The sequence below is a fragment of the Zootoca vivipara genome, chromosome 10, assembly GCF_963506605.1.
Source record: "Zootoca vivipara chromosome 10, rZooViv1.1, whole genome shotgun sequence".
NCBI classification, from domain to species: Eukaryota; Metazoa; Chordata; class Lepidosauria; order Squamata; family Lacertidae; genus Zootoca; species Zootoca vivipara.
The window spans coordinates 20,042,512-20,062,376 of record NC_083285.1 but is presented as its reverse complement, the minus strand read 5'-3'; the positions used below and the strand labels follow the sequence as shown (position 1 = coordinate 20,062,376).

Sequence of the window (19,865 nt, the reverse complement as noted above, 5' to 3'; positions counted from 1 at the left end):
TGTACTTCTCAATGCCACTGATAGAGGACAGTTACTTGGATATTTGCCCTTTCCCACCACCAGAACAAACACTTCCAGGAACATGAGAGGGATTTAGATGAGGATAGAGGACAGCGGTTGATATTGCCCAAAGTTTGTTGGCATCCATCTGCCTTGAGAGACAACGGAGTGCGCCTCTGGGGGTGAAGTCAAACTGCTGCATTTACAGCACTGAAGTGACCTCCCTGGGGTGCTAGCCTGGGGAGTGTCCCCCCCCCCCAAAAAAAGTGGAGACTGATTAATCAGGTGTTATGGTTATGTAGTTCATATGAGTGAACAAGAGCTTAACAGAATACAGTATAAGGAACAAACATTAAATAACTTTTATGTATGCACCCACAAAGCAACAAAATCTTACATCTTCTCATTTTCCATGCTGAGCAGGCGAAGAATTTTGGAGGATAAGTGATTCCCAATTCATAATACTGCTGAACATTATGAACTGGATAAATTCATATTCCAAATAAGGTGATTGTGAATATTTTGACATTTGGAGCACAAATAGCTCTCCGTGGTGGTTTTCTATAAAACAAACAGATATGAAAGGAGTAGCAATAGTATGTGTTACAAATGCACCTGTAATTCTGTAGCTTAAGCGATTCAGCTACACAATTAGTCCTCCAGTGTGGTGTAGTGGTTAAGAGCGGTAGACTCGTAATCTGGGGAACCGGGTTCGTGTCTCCGCTCCTCCACAGGCAGCTGCTGGGTGACCTTGGGCTAGTCACACTTCTTTGACGTCTCTCAGCCCCACTCACCTCACTGAGTGTTTGTTGTGGGAGAGGAAGGGAAAGGAGAATGTTAGCCGCTTTGAGACTCCTTCGGGTACTGATAAAGCGGGATATCAAATCCAAACTCCTCCTCCTCCTCCTCCTCCTCCTCCTCCTCCTCCTCCTCCTCCTCTTCCTCTTCATTTGGTTTTGTTTTTCCTTTAGACACCTTGTGGCAGGGTCCCTGTGGCCCTGGGTTGTTTGAGGGCATTGTGTAATTATGCCAATCAAATTCTGCTTTTAGCAAGTGTGACCTTTTGCAACCTCATAAATATTGTGCCCTTAAGTTTCATTAAGCATTGGTTTCCTGAAGACCCCAGATCCAGTCAACAGCATATCAAGTCAAAATGGTTATCAAGTGACAGGGCTGGTAAATGCCTTTGCCTAAGTCTTTGGAGATTTGCTCTCAGTTGGAGTAGATAGATCTTAGGGAGCAATCCATACCCCTAATCTACCACTCATCTACCATCATCACATGTTTCATGTCTACATTGGGAAAAGGGTACTAAATGGAGGACTGATTTTCAGGCATTTGCTCCATAGTGAGTATTGGGAAGTTAGATTTTACCCCTGTCTACTGGCAATGTGAGATTCCAGGGGTTCCAGGTGCTTACCCAAAGTATGTGTTTCCTTCAGAAGGAGGCACAGCAGAGACTGTGGTGCCTTTATGATGTATGGTATATTTACACATATATCCTACCGTGTTTTCCCCTTTTTAATACGTAGTCAGAAAGTAAGCCATAGCAGGCTTTTTAAGGATTTGTGCAATATTAAACACCCCCTGAAAATAAGCCATACCTCCGCGCAGCAGTGCCGCTCGCCTCGAGGCAGCGAGACCCAGCAGCAGCGCCGTCCTTGTCCTCCCGCTGCTGTTGCTGCTGCTGCTGCCGGGCCAGGCAGAGGTGAGGCTGCTGCTCGCCCCTGTGGGCTGCATGGCCCAGGGCTGAGCGGCGGCGGGAGGCCCGCGGGCGCTTCCGCACTGCTGGAGTGACGGACGGTGGCGGGAGCGCTGCTGGCCCCTTCCGCGACGCCGGAGTGTCGTGGGCTGCATGCCCCAAGGCAGAGTGGTGACGGGAGGCCCGCAGGCCCTTCCGCACCACCGGGGCGACACACGGCGGGAGCGCTGCTGGCCCCTTCTGCGCCGCCAGAGCGCCCGGCGAGGAGGCCTGCCGCCCCGGCGCCCAGAACCGGCAGCGGCAGAGCGGAGCGCTCCGCAGCGCTGATCGGGCGGAGCGCCGAGCCAGCGACCTGGCCTCTTCCTGCCTGCCGCCCGCCGCCTGGAACCGGCAAGGAGGAGGGGAAAGGGGCGCCTGGGAAGGAGTCGGGAGGGCCCTTGCTGCATGAGCCGTGGGCACGCGGCTCCTTCCAAGTGCAATGAGCGCCTCGCTTTGAGTGAGAGGCTTGAAAGGGACGCAGCTACGAGGGCGATGGCTGCATGGCCGTGGGGGCTCTCAGTGCCGCCTTGCCCGGGCCCCACATTCCCCGGAGGCCTTCCGCCTCACCAAGCTCGGCTGGCCAAGCTCGGAAGGCGCGCGGGTGGCCTGTCTAAGGCCGGGCGGGATCCCTCAGCCCTGCTCAACCTCATGCGTTTATTTCGCGAAACACCCCCCCCCCAAAATAAAGTAGCAGGAACCTTGGAGCGGTTGGCAGGGGGGAAATGGAAGAAAGAATTAAAAAACCGAGACAAAGGCATCTCCGGGTGGAGCGCCTAGCCAGCGGCCTGGCCTCTTCATGGCCCGGCCGAGGAGGCCTGCCGCCCCACCGCCCGGAACCATAGATACCATAAAAACATAACAACAAGACATCCCCTGAAAATAAGACACCATGTGTTTTTTTGAGGGAAAAAAGTTATAAGACGGTGTCTTAAAAAAGGGGAAACACGGTACCTGAGCCTACGATGGAGGGTTTCAAAGCATTAATACCCCAAGAGGGCCTTGTTTCTCCCATAGCTGCAACTTTGGATTTAAACAGAAATAAAGCATCACTCTGACTCTCTTGGTTCCCAGCTTGCTGCTTTGCTTTTAGCTCACATCACTCCAACTCTCTGCTCTCAACTCTAGTTTTTCTAAGGAGGAGGTCCCACCCATTTGGTGTCTTGCACAGAGCCCTTTCCTTTGTTTTGCTTAATGACACCTCACCTCACCAGGAAGCTAGCTTGACTATTCCAAGAATTGGAAGGGGGCCCAAGCATTCAGCCTAATCCAGGGGTCCCCAGACTTTCTGCGCGGTGGGCCGGAGGGCAGGGGAGTGCGCGCGCAGCGGGCCGGAGGGCGGGGGAGTGCGCGCCCGTGCGCATGCGCACACGCACACGGGCGGGGAAAAAATCGCCAAAAATCGCTTGTGCGCATGCGTATGGGCCTCCCCCGACCCGGAAGTGCACCAGAAATGACCTCTTCCGGGTCGGGAGAGGCCCATACGCATGCGCACAAAGGATTTTCGGCGATTTTTTGCCGATTTTTTAGATCGTCGCTGCGCCGCGCGCCGTGAGAGCGGGCGGCGGCAGCGGGCGGCGGGAGTCGTCGCGGGCCGGATTGGAAGGCCGATTGGGCCGCATCCGGCCCGGGGGCCGTAGTTTGGGGACCCCTGGCCTAATCCTTTCCCCAATTCACAACACTATGATGAATGACAGTTATTGTTCACTAGATGGTTTGGTGGCGATGCTGGTAAATACGTCATAAAGTGTTATAGCTGTCATATTTGGCTTTTTTCAGGTGGTCTGCAATGCTGGAATTGATGCTCTGTACCACTCCAATTCAAGGCTGAAAATTAGAAAGGCTTTTTGAAGTCTGCAAAAGGAAGGTAAGTACAGTTCATTACTGTCAACTGCATTTCCCCCATCATAAAATTGTGTTTGTTTCTCTCTTCCTCCTAAACAAACAAACAAACCCCAATGTAGATCTGTGTTCTGTGATGCACATTGCTTCTTGTGTAAAGCTGGTTCTGGAGACCATAAGTAATCAGGTTTTGAGCCAGAGGGAAGACAACTAGTATTGTTCACAAAACCTCCCTCTTTTCCTGCCCACAAACTTTCAAGATTATGCCAAGAGGGCTGGCCTAATCTTGCATGATGTGAAATTTCGGGCATAGACTCTGATATAGCTGCTGCTTTATGTGAGCAATGAACTTTGAATGGAAACCTTCCACTTGAAGTGTGTTATTTTTCTGGGTTTCCTTTTCAGAAGATTGGTGCTAGTTCTCAAACCTGATTAAAAAGCAAATTGTAGCTTTGTGATGTAGGTATGTGTGTGGAGCTGCAGAGGAGATCTACGCACAAGATTCTACTGTGCACACAGATGGTGCACTGTCCCATGAAGCACTGTCCACACTGCTGAAAAGGCTTTATATTTGATTCCTCTCCTTTGTCCCCTGTAATCAGTCTGCTGCCAAGGCATAGCATATTCCTTATGACATTGCAAAAATGCAGGTCTTCTCTCTAGCTCCTTAGGCAACAAACTGACATCCATGGCAGCTCCCATTTCGAGTACTTGAGTCTTCTTGCTGGGAACTCACTGTGATCCCTCACATGGGCGTAGGCAGGGGGGCAGGAGGGGGCAATTGCCCCCCCTAGAAGCAAATGGCTGAGGGGCGCAGCGTGGCAGCCCCAGGTTCCCGCTCCCGGCGCGAAGCTCCAGAGGCGCACGGGGAGCGTAAGCGGAGGAGCGCTAAGCGGGAGTGGGGAGCGTAAGCGGAGGAGGCAGACACAGGCTCGCATTCCCCGCGCGCCTCTGGAGCTTCGCGGCGGGAGCGGGAGCCTGGGGCTGCCTCCTTGGAAGAGCTGGGAGGTGCAAACCCAGGTAAGGACTGCAGCCCTCGGGAGCCCAGTCTGATGGGAAGGGAGGGCGTACACGTGACTCATGGAAGCTCTACGTCACGCGAGCGGACTCTGCCTGGCAGCAGCACCACATATCTGTCTTGCCTCTGCAGCGGGAGGTGTGTGCGTGCGGGGCTGGAGGGGTTGGGGGGAACCTGGGGCCCAGATCCCGCCAGGTAGGCACAAGGGAAAGCTGCGGGGCAGCGGGGATAGCAGGCAGCAGAAGGCTCTCTTCGTGGGCGGCGCCCACCTTCCCTTGTGCCTCCCTTGCGACTTCCAGGCGGCGGGGGGAATGGGAAGACCTGGGAGGCGCGGAGGAGGCAGCCACAGGCTCACGTTCCCCGCGCGCCTCTGGAGCTTCGCGCCGGGAGCGGAAGCCTGGGGCCGCCTCCTCGGAAGAGCTCGGAGGCGCAGGCCACGTAGCCCCGCCCACATTCCCACTGTGGCCCCTCCCCTCCCGCCTCTTGCACCCGCCCCTTGCCCCCCCTAATTTTGATCCTGGGTACGCCCCTAATCCCTCACATCTATCCAGATTTCTCTTCCAGAATCAAGTCTTATTACTCACAACACAGAGTACTAACCACTATACGATCACGGCCAAATCAAGTCATAATTCTCATTGCTTTGATCACGTGACGTTTCTCCTGAAATTCTAAATTTGTGTACTGTGTGCTCCCAGATCTAGCAGAATCTCCTTATACAGTGGTACCTCGGGTTACAAACACTTCGGGTTACAAACTCCGCTAACCAGGAAGTAGTAGATGAGAACGGAAATTGCGTGCCGGCGGCGCAGCGACAGCAGGAAGTCCTATTAGTGAAAGCGCGCCTTAGGTTAAGAATGGTTTCGGGTTAAGAACGGACCTCCAGAACGAATTAAGTTCATAACCCGAGGTACCACTGTACTTATAGAACACATTTGTGAATACTGTACGTCATTCTTACTTCTTTGAAGTCTAGTATATTTCCTTGTTTCCTCCCTGTATTGTTACTTAGCCTTTAACTAGGCCTACGCGTGTACAACTAAAACAACAATATACTGCTTTAGCTGAGATTTCTGCATTACAGAGGGTTGGACTAGATGACCCTCGGGGTCCCTGCCAACTCTAAGATTCTATGCTTCCCTCTTCCCCTTCCCATTTTCCCTATGTCAAATGTTAGATTATAAATTGCTTAAGGCAGAGACTTGACCTTCTGTATCTGTGAATAACATGCAGTGATGGAGATTAGATAGATAAATTTGTGTGTGTGTTGGTATCTGTGTGTATGTATGTATGTATGTATGTATGTATGTATGTATGTATGTATGTATATGCACATATATGCGTAGGTTAATAATACATTTTGACTGTTGAAATGGTTGAAATTGAGCATTCATTGATGTAGTGTCAATATTATGATCCTTTTCTGTAGTAACGTGGTGTTGATGACCTGAGTGGCACAGTAATGAGCTAAATGCCCCCCAAACAATAAAAACCAAAGAAAATGGGTTGATTCTTGGTGAAATTTTTTCCTTTGTGTAGGGATTAGACCATTTCACAGGATATTGTGTCTGGGTTAGTAGCACATGCAATCCCAGGACTTCTCCTGCATCTTGTCTATGACTAGTACACGCAATCTTAGCTCTGACAGACCAAGACAGCTAGAGAATAGAAAGAATGACCTGACACTGCTATTTTTTAATGCAACTATATCAAAGTTGGACATAGGTGTGTACCTTACATTCGAGGTAACAAAAAGATCAAAATAGCATTTTAAGTTTTCAACTGGTTTATGACTGAGCTCTAATAGATCCCTTTCCAAACTGTTAATAAGAAAGAGAGAAACTGGATAATTGGGGGCTTTCATGCCATTTTTCAAAATTAGGTAACATTCCAGTACAGAATTCAGAATTGTCTTAAGTCTAAATTCTGCGTGTTAAACTTCTTGAAACTGAACTGGGTCTCATAAAGATGCCATAATGAATACTGAAATATTATGTACAAAGGGAGCAGCAGATAGATGGGTCAACCCTCAATTTTCTATCAGATTATTATGATTGGGTAGATTTTTCTCATTGTTACTTTGTGTTGATTATTATAATTGATTTATGTAGTTTTTGATAGTTTGGATGCCTCGAGCATGAAAGTAGAAAGATAAGATACAAATCTAATAAAGAAATGTCACTATGCACAGGTGATATAGGCATCTTAAAGGTAAAGGGACCCCTGACTGTTAAGTCCAGTCACGGGCGAATCTGGGGTTGCGACGCTCATCTCGCTCTATAGGCCGAGGGAGTTGGCGTTTGTCTGCAGACAGCTTCCGGGTCATGTGGCCACCATGACAAAGCCACTTCTGGTGAACCAGAGTGGCGCATGGAAACACCGTTTACCTTCCCGCTGGAGCGGTACCTATTTATCTACTTGCACTTTGACGTGCTTACGAACTGCTAGGTGGGTAGGTGGTAGGTATCTTACACAGATGTAAAACGTGTGTGCTAGGGAATAATTGTCTTAGGGGAAATTAAGTGAGTTAGATGTGTGAAAAGTGTGTTCTGTTAGGCCTTCATGAGCTGTACTACCAAAGAGTTAATGGAGTGGCATGAGCTATATTCTACCGTAGAAGTTTTCACATTCCTGGCTAGAAAGTAAATGATATGATAACAGTGGATGGGAAAGGATGAATAATAAAAGAATTATAATATACCGGTATGTATATCAATCAATACTTGTTTATGTTGATATTTGTAAAAAAAAAGTGTGTTAATTGTCTTGAGCTCTGTGGGGAACCAACCAATTTTATGAAACATTTGAATTACTCTAACAAGATAATTGTAGCCTGTTAGAACTCTTAGACGCGTTAGAACATATAGAAACATATTAAATGGAATTTAGAAATGAACATAGTCCTTTCCCTTCTTTTGCAAAGTCAAATGTACTTTGCATTTGCATTTGTAAAAATCAAATTTGTGGCCTGGAACTACTAGGTAGTAAATTTTCCTATGATTATACAAAGTAGCAAAATATGGATTTTAACAGGCCTCCTTTTCAATTGAAGTGAGCATTAAGTACATTCTTAATGGTCTGATTTGCTGGGAAGAGCACTATTACAATAATCTTCTTCTTTTTTACAGCCCATATCAGAGATGAACTTGCATCACGTATTACAAAGTTTATGCTTTGGGAGACATTTTCACAGTATAGCCAAGTGATGGCCGACATTTCTGGGAATTAGTCCTTAATGATATCATCTTCCAAAAAGAGTTGTTTCTCAAACACATTTGATTGTTTTGCATGTAGTGGCTATTAACAGTAGCTATTTTTGAAATCTCCAGCAGGTCTTTTTAAAGATACTAAAAACTGTTGCTGTTTCAGTTACTGTTTGAAAACTTTATAGAAGAGAAGGCATTGTAGCCTAGCATTGAGGCACAAGTAGTAGAGGTGAAAACTCCATAATCTTCAGTTGACTTGAATTTTAAATGAATTTTAAATCTTGAAAACACTGGTCTATCTCTGTAGCTGTTACGTAGAGTAAACTAGGTTAAAATCAGGCATCATGCCAAGCCCTAGTTTGGAATCAAAATCAGAGACCTTCCACACATGAACCATAGTTTAGAGCTGATGATCTACTTTAATTCTCTTTTTGCTGAACATGCCCGTCTCTAGATGCAGTAGTCTCTGAAACAGCAGCGGGGCATAACAGTCGTTTGTTAACTTAGATACCACACCAGATAGCACAAACCATGGTTTGCAAATCTGCTTCAGACCACAGTTCTGATTCAGGCTTGCTCCCAATCGGAAACCATGGTTCTGACAATTTGGAGATTACATTAAACTGCAGTTAAATTTTCTTTGCCATGGTTTGGGGTGATGTCTGAATTGAACTGGAGCTCAGATCACATTCCAAGCTGTCAACTTCATTAGGAAGATACTTTTGTGTTGAATTAGGCACCTGTGTTGTTTAAGCATATTGTAGTGTCAAGGGAGAATTTTCTTTTTCCCCTCCACTGCTACTTCACTCTGCCTTACTTGCTTATTCACTTCTGCCTTGTCTTACTCTAGTTTCTCAGTGCAACTCACACCACAGCAGGTCTAATGTAGATTGACGCCTTTGCCAGAGGACTGATTGAAACTTGTGTCTCATAGTTGCTAATGTTCACTGAACCATTTTATTGAAGATAAAGTAAATAAAATAGATTGCCATATGAGAATTCTCTGAAATCAAATGGAATAATTTGACAGGTTTAAGCCCGTGAAAAAGGCAAAGCACTGAAGCAGACGGGAATACTTTCTATTCACAGCATATCAAGGAAAAAGTTGTTTTCATTGTGTGTGATCTTAAAAGTACCTGTAAATATACCCTCAAATGGTAAAGTTGAAAATCTGTTAGCAAGGTTTAAATATGATTGTTAAGTCTTTTTAAACTTACTTTTTAATAACTTTATGAAAAAGAACACCGCTTTGTCAACTGTTGTATGAGATTTCAGCACATAGATTGCTAGCCATCTATTTATCAGCACGTTCATAATATAGTTTATTGTGTGTTCTGTAGGTAGAGGTGACAGGCATAGGAAACCTGTATGTTTAATTGCATTTCATTTGAATGAAATTGAATTGCTGTTTGAAAATTGTAATGTGCTGCATTTAAAGAGAAACAAGTAATCATTGCTGGCAAATAATTTTAACTATATGGTCTGGATGTACTGTAGCATTACTTGTTTATGTGATAGATAGCAGCTTATCTGAACTGATAGTTTTTTGTACCAATTCCAGCTAGATTCCCCCCTACCCTTCTTTTTCTTTTTAACCTCTTTCAGCCTGCACAATTTATGATCAGCCAAGCTGACTTCACCCACCAGCCATGAATTCTGTTTGACAGCCTCCCCCCAAAGTTTTTACTGTCCTGGGCAGACAGCAAAACAGGTGGGACATATGTGAATTGCTGCCTGTATTTGGCTTCATGAGTTACAAGATGTGCAGCCCAGTATGAGTGATGCCTTTTCATGCTTTTCCATGGCATGTGCATTTCCACACACTTTGTGGGGTTTACAGCTTATAAGTTCTCCTTATGCCACAGGGCCCACCTATGTTACTTGTATAGGAAAATAATTGTTTTCTGGAGATGTGGGCATCTCCCCTCTTTTTTTTTATTAGCCTGTTAACTGTCCATTTATGTGACTGGTTGTGAACTCTCTTCCACTTCCCTTATCCCTGAAGCCTTGCAGCACTGTAATACTCTGCTACAAGTAATATGTTTTATTTGCACACAGCTACAGTTGGGATTCTGAACTGATGGAAAAGCTGTTATCCCTCTTCACATAAAGCCACACCCATAGAACACAAAGAGGGAAGGGATGCTGTTCTTCATCCTATGCCATTACAATATTCCCTTCCTGGTGCTGAGCCATTAAAATGTTTGTTGGTCAATCTGAGAATTACAGGTCAGCCTTTGTTTTTTCATCCAAGAAAAGCTTGGACATACTTGGCACCAACACATGGATTCAAGAAATTATAACTTTTCAGAAAACAAAAGTAGATGTAATGTTCAGTACATCAGTGTTTCCCAACCAGTGTGCCTCCAGATGTTTTGGGACTACAACTCCCATCATTCCTGACCACTGGTCTTGCTAGCTAGGGATGATGGGAGTTGTAGTCCCAAAACATCTGGAGGCACACTGGTTGGGAAACACTGCAGTATATGTTTCATTATCAATACAGTGCAAGGGTAAGGGTGTGTGTGTGTGTGTGTGCAGACATGTGGCTCATTTTAAAAGTCATTATGACTATCTGCCAAAGTTTCTAATTTGGAAGACATTTATGAAAGTGTACAGTGCACCCTTTTGAAAATTGGCAGTTTTCTTCCCCTTTAAATATGATTTATTTTAGAGTTCGCGGTAAGGCTAATCTATTAACATCTTGATAGATTACAAATCCCAATCCCTGCAAAAATAACTATACTGTGCTAAACTTTAGATATTGAGAAGACAAATATTGAAAGTGGGTTTCTAAAATACCGAATGCCCTATAATAATTCTCTTTAAAAGCGGCACATTCTTGGCTCTGCACTGTAACTGTATTGCAACCTTAGTTAAATTGCTTGCTCATTGATACGGTTTACATTCATTGTGAGCTGCTCATTTCTCTTCATCTAAGGAGAGTGCGAGTTGCATGCCCTACATCTAGAAGCAGCTACTTCTCCAAAGGCATAACAATTAATAGAGTAATAGTGATGAAAGAAAAGAAGCAGAGTTTGCATGTATTATACAATAGTTCTGGAGGAATCGAAAAAGGGAGGAATGTGTCTCTAAATATTTGCATCCAGATACATTTATATTATTGTTGTTCTAAAGGTGATTATTTTCTGTGGTTAATGTAAGACAAGTTTTTTTTTTAAAAGCAGGCTTGACCTCATTTGACCTTTCTGACGTTCAGTCAGTTAAAAGGTTTGTAAGATGGTTAATTACCAAACGGTATGATCATTATTCATCTCATCATTTGATATATAACGTCAAGTGAATTGCCTCCCTGGGGTGCACTGTGTTTCACAGATCAATAGATTTAGTAAGAGCTTGAAGGAGAGCTTTAAACATTCAAATAAGGGAAAGTGTATCCTGCTCCCAAAATGCCTTATGTAGATATTTCGTGTGAGTTTGGAATTACTTTGTTTACTTCTAAGCAAGGCACATTGGTTTAAGTTTTTTATTACATCTTCTGATTTCACTGAAATTAAAATGTGGAAGTAGCTGCTGTTTTACACTGTGAAATGTATATGTATATATAGTCCTAATTTTAAACACTTATTCACTGCCAGCCATGTGTTAAGTCCTTTAAATATTTTTTCCTGCTGTTCTAAATTGAAATCTGCTATTCCACATTCTTGTGGTACATCTTATTCTTTGCCCCAACACAGAAAATGGCTGTCCTGAATATTAAATATATACTTGTGTTTAATATTTATGCAGCATTTTTCCACATTTCCATTAGTTTTAATTACTTCAGTTTGTAACCTACCCCATCCCACCCCACATCCCCCAGGTGACAAAGAATATGCTTTGACTAAATTTTGATTTTAATGCAAACATCTTAATTAAACAATACTTCTCTGGTTAAACCAAAAATCCTGTACATGGCTTGCTAAGACTTAGCAGTTGTGTATTATAGAGGGGTTGTTTCTCAAAATACCTAACGAAAGGTCAGCTCACATAAATGGCAGCATTGCTAAATTTCATTCGTTTGATTATACAGGGGTCCCCCCATTCACACATGACTACATATACGCGTGGTGCTGGGAAATAGTTAAATGCAATGGTACCTCGGTTTATGAACACAGTTGGTTCCGGAAGTCTGTTCATAAACTGAAGCGTTCATAAACTGATGCGAACTTTCCCATTGAAAGTAATGGAAAGTGGATTAATCCGTTCCAGACGGGTCCGCGGAGTACTCAACCTGAAGCGTACTTAACCCGAAGCATGGGTTAATTGGTTCCGGAAGTCTGTTCATAAACTGAAGGGTTCATCAACTGAAGCGAACTTTCCCATTGAAAGTAATGGAAAGTGAATTAATCCATTCCAGATGGGTCCGCGGCGTTCATAAACCGAAAATTCGTAAACCGAGGTGTTCATAAACCGAGGTTCCACTGTAATTCAATTCAAACCCAGAAGTGGTGGAGAGAATTGGAGAGCCTGATAAGGATGTCAATGAAGGCAGAAGAAGCCATGAAGAGACTGGAAGCACAGCAGGGCTTTGTTTATGCTGCTCAGCTTCCCCACCTAACAGCCGATATGCAGAGGAGGGCAGCAGCTGCTGCTGCTTTTCCTTGCATCCTCCAGTCTTCCTTGTAGCAGTACATTGCAATGGAAATGTCCATCTTTCTTTAGCAGCAATGGTATTGGTACGGAGTAGGGTGAGCATCCATCAATATGTTGGTTCTTATTTAAAGTAGCATTGAGTAACAGTCTAAATACTAGAAATCTCCCGTGAAGCCTGATATAAATGGATAAAGATACTTGATAATGAAAAACATACTTGTAAGCATTCTCCTTCAGTTACCAAGCAAATAACTAAAATGAGGAAAACTCGGGCAACCCAATCTATGCAGAGCAAATTAACTTGTATTAAACAATTAGCCACACATTTTTAAAATTACAGGCATGAACTAGAAGCACATCAGTTGTACCCAGCTTAATTTCACTTTCATAGACAAAAAGGTGCAGCCAATTAGAAATGAAGGAGATAATGTGGCTGTGAAAAAGCAGTGTCCGCTCTTATTAGAATCACATTTAAATGGCAGAACCTGAAACCCAAGAGTGCAGTGTGAGTGGAAAAGATTTAAGGAAATTTGTACAAAGTCTATTCTGAAATGAGAACAAGGATGGAGGATAAATTAGCACTTTGGGGTTGTTGTATTTTTTTTTAAAGGGAGATTAGTCCTAAAGTTTTTTGTTAATCCTGAAGCTGGGGAGAAGCCATAGATCAGTGGTAGAGAATATGCTTTGCATTCAGATGGTACAAAGTTCAATCTCCGGCACCTCCAATGGAAAAGATCAGTTAGCAGGCAGGGCGAAAGACCTCTGTTTGAGACCCTACCAGTCACCTTTAATTGTCACTGGGGTCTGACTCAGTATTAAGCTGCTTCACATGGTACCTTATCTTAAAATAGAGATAGGGAACCTTTAGGCCTCTAAAATGCCCATCATTCCTAACCATTGGGCATGTTGGCTAGAAATGATGGGAATTGTACTCCGACATCAACTGGAGGAAAACGGTCTCCCATCCCTGTTTTACAGTGACTATAAAACCAAGACTTTTGCTACTATGGATTATGTCCTGAGTAGAACTCGCTCAATGAAATTACAACCCAGTATTCATAGTGACCTGCTGTTTATTCTGTATATATTGCATTGCTAAAACGAGAGCATTTAAATGTCAATAATACTAATCTTTGCATGTATACTGGAGAGAACCTTTGTATTTTTTTTAACTACAATATGTAAAAATATAGCAACATGTCATATCTTTGTCAACATGACAATATAGCTAACCCTATTGCAACACTTTGTGTAAAACAAAAGGAATTAAGATATTCTGACCAAGAGTATCCTCCTTTGTGCTGCTACAGAGAATCTGAGAGCAGAGGCACAATAGTGGTTTTTTTTAATATATGATGTCTGAGAAAAGTACTTGCTAAAAATGGACTTTCTTCCCTTGAAGCATTAAAATATCCAACAAACATACTACGTCTACTCTTACTACTACAGTTTATTATTCATTCCTAGCTCTTCCTTCTTATCTTTGATCTTTTCTAATAGTGCTTCAAGCAATTGATCTCCCTCCCCCTTCTGCAGCTACAAGCCCCTTTCACTTCATGTTCAACTGCTACTTCCCTTCCCTGGTGTTTCCCTTTCTGCCTCAGGACTAGACTGTTCAGTTACTTTGGTTTTTTATGTTTTCCACATTGGAATCAGCGTTAGAGAGGCAAGGTCAACAGGAAGAGCAAATTAGAAGCCTACCTGGGAAACATTTACACTCAGAACTGGGTGGCAAGATCCTTCTACAGGTAATTGATTCCAAATTGCAATATACCTCTGTTATGTTAGCTAAGATAGGAGGTAAGAGACCTTCACCTGATAGGTCAAGGTGACTAACAGGTGGCTATAGTATAAGTAAGGTCTGCTGGTGCTATTTTTCTAGAAAAAAGAGGTGCCAGAAGTCACCAGGAACACATCCCTTGTTCTCTTATAATGGTAATGGTGCCCACCTGTCAACCTTCCATTTTTTTGCTGGAAATTCCCTTATTCCAGTGCCGTTTCCCGCTGCTATTCTGGATTGTTAGATATACCGTAGAGTGTCCCCGGGACAGGTGAGGCCTCTGATCCCTTATTTTCAAATCCGAAAGTGGATAGGTGAGGCTGCTGATCCTTTATTTTCAAATCCAAAAGTTGACAGCTGTGCCACCTGAAAGGTGTCAGAACTGAGTTCTGGCTAGTTCCAGCTAAAAAAGCCCTGCAGGTCTCCTTTGCCTTTTGAGATCCTTGGAATGTCTCCTGCACTGTGTTAGGTGTGGTCTTTCATTAAGAAGGGGAAAATAAGTTTCTCTAGGGAGGGATACAGAGCTAATGTTTATGCAGCTTTCTCATGGTTCCATAGCCACACAGTATTTATGTTGCAGAATAATGCAACATAAAAACGTAGCATCATTCCAAGCAATATGGATGGGAAGGTGGTTGTGGTGGGTGGAAGATGACAGTCCTCAGTAAAACCATTACTGTTAATGTGTGTGCGCATGTGCGTGTTATTTCCTTCCCACCATATTACTCGGATGAAAACTAAGTCACAAAATATTTTTTCTTTTTGTAAGAAGTCTGTATACTGCTTTTCAAGTCAAGCTTTTTCAAAGCAGTTTACAACCACTTAAAGGTAAAGGTACCCCTGACCGTTAGGTCCAGTTGCGGACGACTCTGGGGTTGCAGCGCTCATCTCGCTCTATAGGCCGAGGGAGCCGGCGTTTGTCCGCAGACAGCTTCCGGGTCATGTGGCCAGCATGACTAAGCCGCTTCTGCCGAACCAGAGCAGCACATGGAAACGCCGTTTACCTTTAAACATTATAAAACAAAACAATATTGCAAACCATATGAAAACCGTAAAAGCCAAAGTTATGCCAACAAAGTATTAAAAGGGTAAGTAGAAGCATTGTAGTGCATTTGGTGGGGAAAATAGTGGTTGCAAACAGCAGAGATACTGCAGAAAACCACAGAGGCACTCCACTGTTTCTTCCCCATCGCATAAATCCTCACAACTTAAAGCAAAAGGGAGAAGGCAGTTCCATTCCTCTCTTACCTCACAGCCCTCTCTTCCAGTTTTCAGGCTCAACTTTCAAAAAACATGGGTCAGCAGTGGACTTTGTGGATCAATGTCAGTATCTTGAATTGCACCCAGAAGCGAACTGGCATCCCAGTTACACGCTCTTATTTGCATGGCACTTGTAAGCAGCTACATGTCACACACTGCACCTGCTGAAGCTTTCAAAGCAATCAACAGGAGCAGTCCCACAGAGCAAATTGGAGCACTGCTAAGGGATGAATTATGGAAGCACATGAGAGGGGGCGGTCAACCTATTAGTTTTAGAAGGTCATCTGACTCCTGAGCATGTCACAAGCAAAGCCAATTTTGGGGTGGAGAGAGATCCAGACTGGCTCGTTTACAGGCACGATTCAAGGCGCTCACACCATGCTTCATTACCTCAGAGAGGCCTATCCCAGCAGCTTCAATAAATTTTAAATGCATTTGTGAGAGTTTGGAATCATGTGGCATTCTGCAGACCTCTGGGAAATGGGACATATCCATCCGATAGTGCATTCTGAAACTGATCAGTAAGAAGCAATCAGAAGCACAGGGAAGAATTGCTCTGAAAATCTGAATAATCCGAGTCTTCATGCTTCATGTTTAAGCAAGGAGCGTATCCAATTTCTCCTATCTTAATTCTCCACTTTCTTCTGTCTACATGGTTGCATGAGGGGCTATCACGAATGCTAATCTTTATTTAGAATATTTATTAACTGCTCTTCAACAGAAGATTCCAGGTTATTGTGACTAAAACTATTCGCACAACAGAGGAATAATATACCAAGGGGAGGAACAAGATAAAAGGCAGGCATAACACAAAACTAAAGAAGGAAGAAAGGCAGTTTTGACTAAAATATCATTCTAGAACTGTAGTGGGAGGCATTGCCTCCAGGGAAATGGGGCAGAAGGCAGGAGCAGACAAAAAAAATGATGTAGGCACAGTTTGTGTTGGTTACACATTAAAAACATTTATATATATATATATTTAATTAAATTTCTATACTGTACAGTCTTTCATCTGATAATCACAGGGTGGAAAACCTGGAAACCGATCAGCCTCTGAGGGTAAACCAGCCTCATAGGTCCCTTGCCTCTGCAGAGGGGGAAGTTACTGAGAGCCTAAATCTCAACAGGAGGTGATCTGACCTATGACAAGGGACTGATGCCAAAATCAGATCACCCTCTTCCCGCCCAGTTGAGAAAACAAGGTCCAGAGTGTGGCCTGCCATATGCATTGGGCCAGTGACATGTTGGGATAGCCCCATGGTCATCATGGCACCCGCAAAGTCATGAGCCACCCCAGAGCTAACTTCTTGGATGCTGAAGTCCCCTAACACTAGAAGTCTGGAAGTTGCCTCGACACTTCCTCCAAGACCAGCTCTGTCTGCTCAGGCAGGGAGACTGCTGGGCAGCAAGGCAGATGGTAAACCAGCAGAATCCTTAATCTGTCCTGATTATCTAATGCCAGGAACAAAGGCTCTTGAGCCCCAATCATTCTTAAAGGTGATCAGGAAGTGCAGAACCTGGCTGCTAGAATTTGGCAGGTACAACCAGAGTTGTTATAATATTCCACCTAATTTGAAAGTCTACTTTGACTGCATATTTGCTTCCAGGCACAATTTAAGGTGCTGGTAAAGGTAAAGGGACCCCTGACCATTAGGTCCAGTCGTGACCGACTCAGGGGTTGCGGTGCTCATCTCGCTCTATAGGCCGAGGGAGCCGGCGTACAGCTTCCAGGTCATGTGGCCAGCACGACAAAGCCGCTTCTGGCAAACCAGAGCAGTGCATGGAAACGCCGTTTACCTTCCTGCTTGGAGCGGTACCTATTTATCTACTTGCATTTTGACGTGCTTTTGAACTGCTAGGTTGGCAGGAGCAGGGACCGAACAACGGGAGCTCACCTGGTCGCAGGGATTCGAACCGCTGACCTTCTGATCAGCAAGCCCTAGGCTCAGTGGTTTAACCCACAGTGCCACCTGCGTCCACAGCGCCACCTGCGTCCTGCGTGCTGGTGCTTACCTTTAAAACCCTAATGATTTCAGACACAAGTACATGAAGGAACCCCTTTTTCAGTAGCAGCCTAACCCTTTCCCCAAGTAAGCTGTTAATGTAAATTATGTTTCAATAATGAAGAGGGCATTTTCTGCAGTGGCTCCTTGTCTTTGAAATGGCCTTTCTAAGGAGACACATCTATACGGCATGACTTGGCGAGCTTTCTTTGGTACAAAGTGAAGAACTCCCTATTTGATCAAGCATTTTAAATTTTAAATGATTTTTTAAATATATATATAAAATGGGTTATTATTTTTTTTAAGTTTAGTTGTGCCTTTGGTTAAGTTTGTTAGTTTTGAAATTATGTGTTATGTGATTTTCATTTCACTCAAACTTTTGCACATTGCCCTGGAATCGTGATGACCAATTTTTTTAATTAAGTAGTTAATTAAAACAATACATACTTTACATGATGTACACTTATGGATATTTTAAACTCAGAAGTAAATCCTCCTTAAAAATGAGAAGTAGTACGTCCCATTGAGTTCAGTGGGATTTAATGTGCATTTAATTACAGCTTGAACTGAAAATCAGTGTAGTATACAGTAAACTGTACTCTGAACATAATTTTGAATATCTTTTGACGTAGCTCTGTGTGTTTTCAGTAGCACATATCTAAATTCAAACAGTGACTCACATACCCAGACATGAAATCAGAAGATCCATTTCAAGTCTTCATGTCTAGAATTCACCAAAATAGATTGTGCACTTAAATTTGACCATAGATTTCATTTTAGCTCCGTAGACAAATGAAATCTGAGAACAAATAAAAGCTTCTTCTCCCAAAGGCTATACTTTAATACATCCTTATCAAAGGAAAGAAAGAAAAAGATCACCAAGTAAGATAGCCCTTAGAGTTCTTCCGAGCATCTACCTGCATTTCTCCTCAGAACCCTTTTCACTATCTGAGAATCTGGTATGAGAGGCTGGTAATGTGATACCTTTCTATTAGACTAGCATGATGAATAGAAATGCAGCCTTTCCAGCTTTATGGAGTTGCCTGAGCAAGATATTTGTGGAATTTGAAAGCCTGTGCACTCTTTTTACTAAGAGAATCCCCCAACCTCTAAAATATGGTTTTGCCTGTTTTTGATGCCTGATGATTTGGGACCAATATAGCACTACCTTAAGAATGATATTAGCCTTAAGTAGGTAAGACCGACATAAAGACCAAATACTGAACAAAAGTGGCTTACCATTTTATTTCAAACACGTCAGCGCTTGAAATTTTTTGTGTGCAACTTGCTGGACCTCAGTGGGCGTCATTGCCATTATAAGAGACCAAGGGAGGCGTCCATGGTGAGTTCCAGCACCTCTTTTTCTAGAAAAATAGCCCTGGGTATAATAAAATACTGATTTTAAAGGAGAAGGAAATAAGTCAGAAAGAATAAAGTTAGACACCTGTCACGAGGTTGAAGAGTCTTTTTTTATAGACTCTGTAGTCTTCCACCTTGTTAAAAGCCTTAAGCATATACCATTATCACCCTTAATTGTATAAGCATTACCCTAGTTTGCTTCATGATAATTAATGCATTAAAAGAAATTTGCCTTCCCTAGCTTAGGACCTACACCGGCTGCACACTGTTTTGTTGTTATTATTTCAAAAACTTGCTTAGACATCAAAATTTGACTTGGAGGATGATGGCTGTCCGTTGTGGCAAAAGAGTTTTGAAGAAGAGTGCAACACTTTTTATGTGCATTAGAGTTACATCCAGGCATGTAGAGGTTTTAACATAGCTGCCAACCCTCCCCGGTTTTTGTGGGAAACCCCCTTATTTCAATCCGTTTCCCGCTGGTACCCCGGATTCTAAAATATCCCGTAATTGTCATGGATTTCAAAGGAAGCAGCTGCCTTGCTCACCAATAAGAAGACTGAGAAAGACTGGGGGCGGAGCTTGCATGCCTTGTGCTAAAATCAGCTGCGTTGCCTGGGGACTCGCCTTTGCTTCAGCGCTTCCCAGGACTGGAGTGAAGTGCATCTTTACAAGGGAACAGCAGCCCAGCCCAGCCCAGCCCAGCCGCTAGCCACACCCCTCACCCTAATTCTTTTTGGTTTCTGGTTTGGGTTGGTGGAGGTAGATCAGGAAAAAGCCCACAGCCATGAAGAACAGCAGCAGGAGCAGGAAAGGCAGCAACTCAAGCATGGAGTGCAAATGCAGGATGGGCATCCTGCACGAATTCGACCCGCCACCAGCAAAACAACGACAACAACAACAACAAAACAATAACAATTTTTTTAAAAAATTGCCCAGCTGCTGCTGCTCTCCCTTACTTTTCACCCGCTTTTGGTGTCAGGCAGAGACTTCTGGAAGATGAATTCTTTCCATTGCTTACAAACCCGGAGGGTTTCCTCTTGGGTCATTTCCTAGCAAGCTGAGC

General features: G+C 43.7%; 1 protein-coding gene across 7 annotated transcripts in view; it reads left to right on the top strand.

The window, feature by feature from the left end:
* FOXP2 (forkhead box P2) overlaps positions 1-19,865 on the top strand; it is a 356,609-nt gene that overhangs the window by 85,413 nt on the left and 251,331 nt on the right. For all 7 annotated transcript variants that reach the window (XM_060279589.1, XM_035128708.2, XM_060279591.1 and 4 more), the window contains one exon: positions 3,518-3,605. The gene's annotated coding sequence lies outside the window, so the exon portion shown is untranslated. The remainder of the gene's footprint in view (positions 1-3,517; positions 3,606-19,865) is intronic.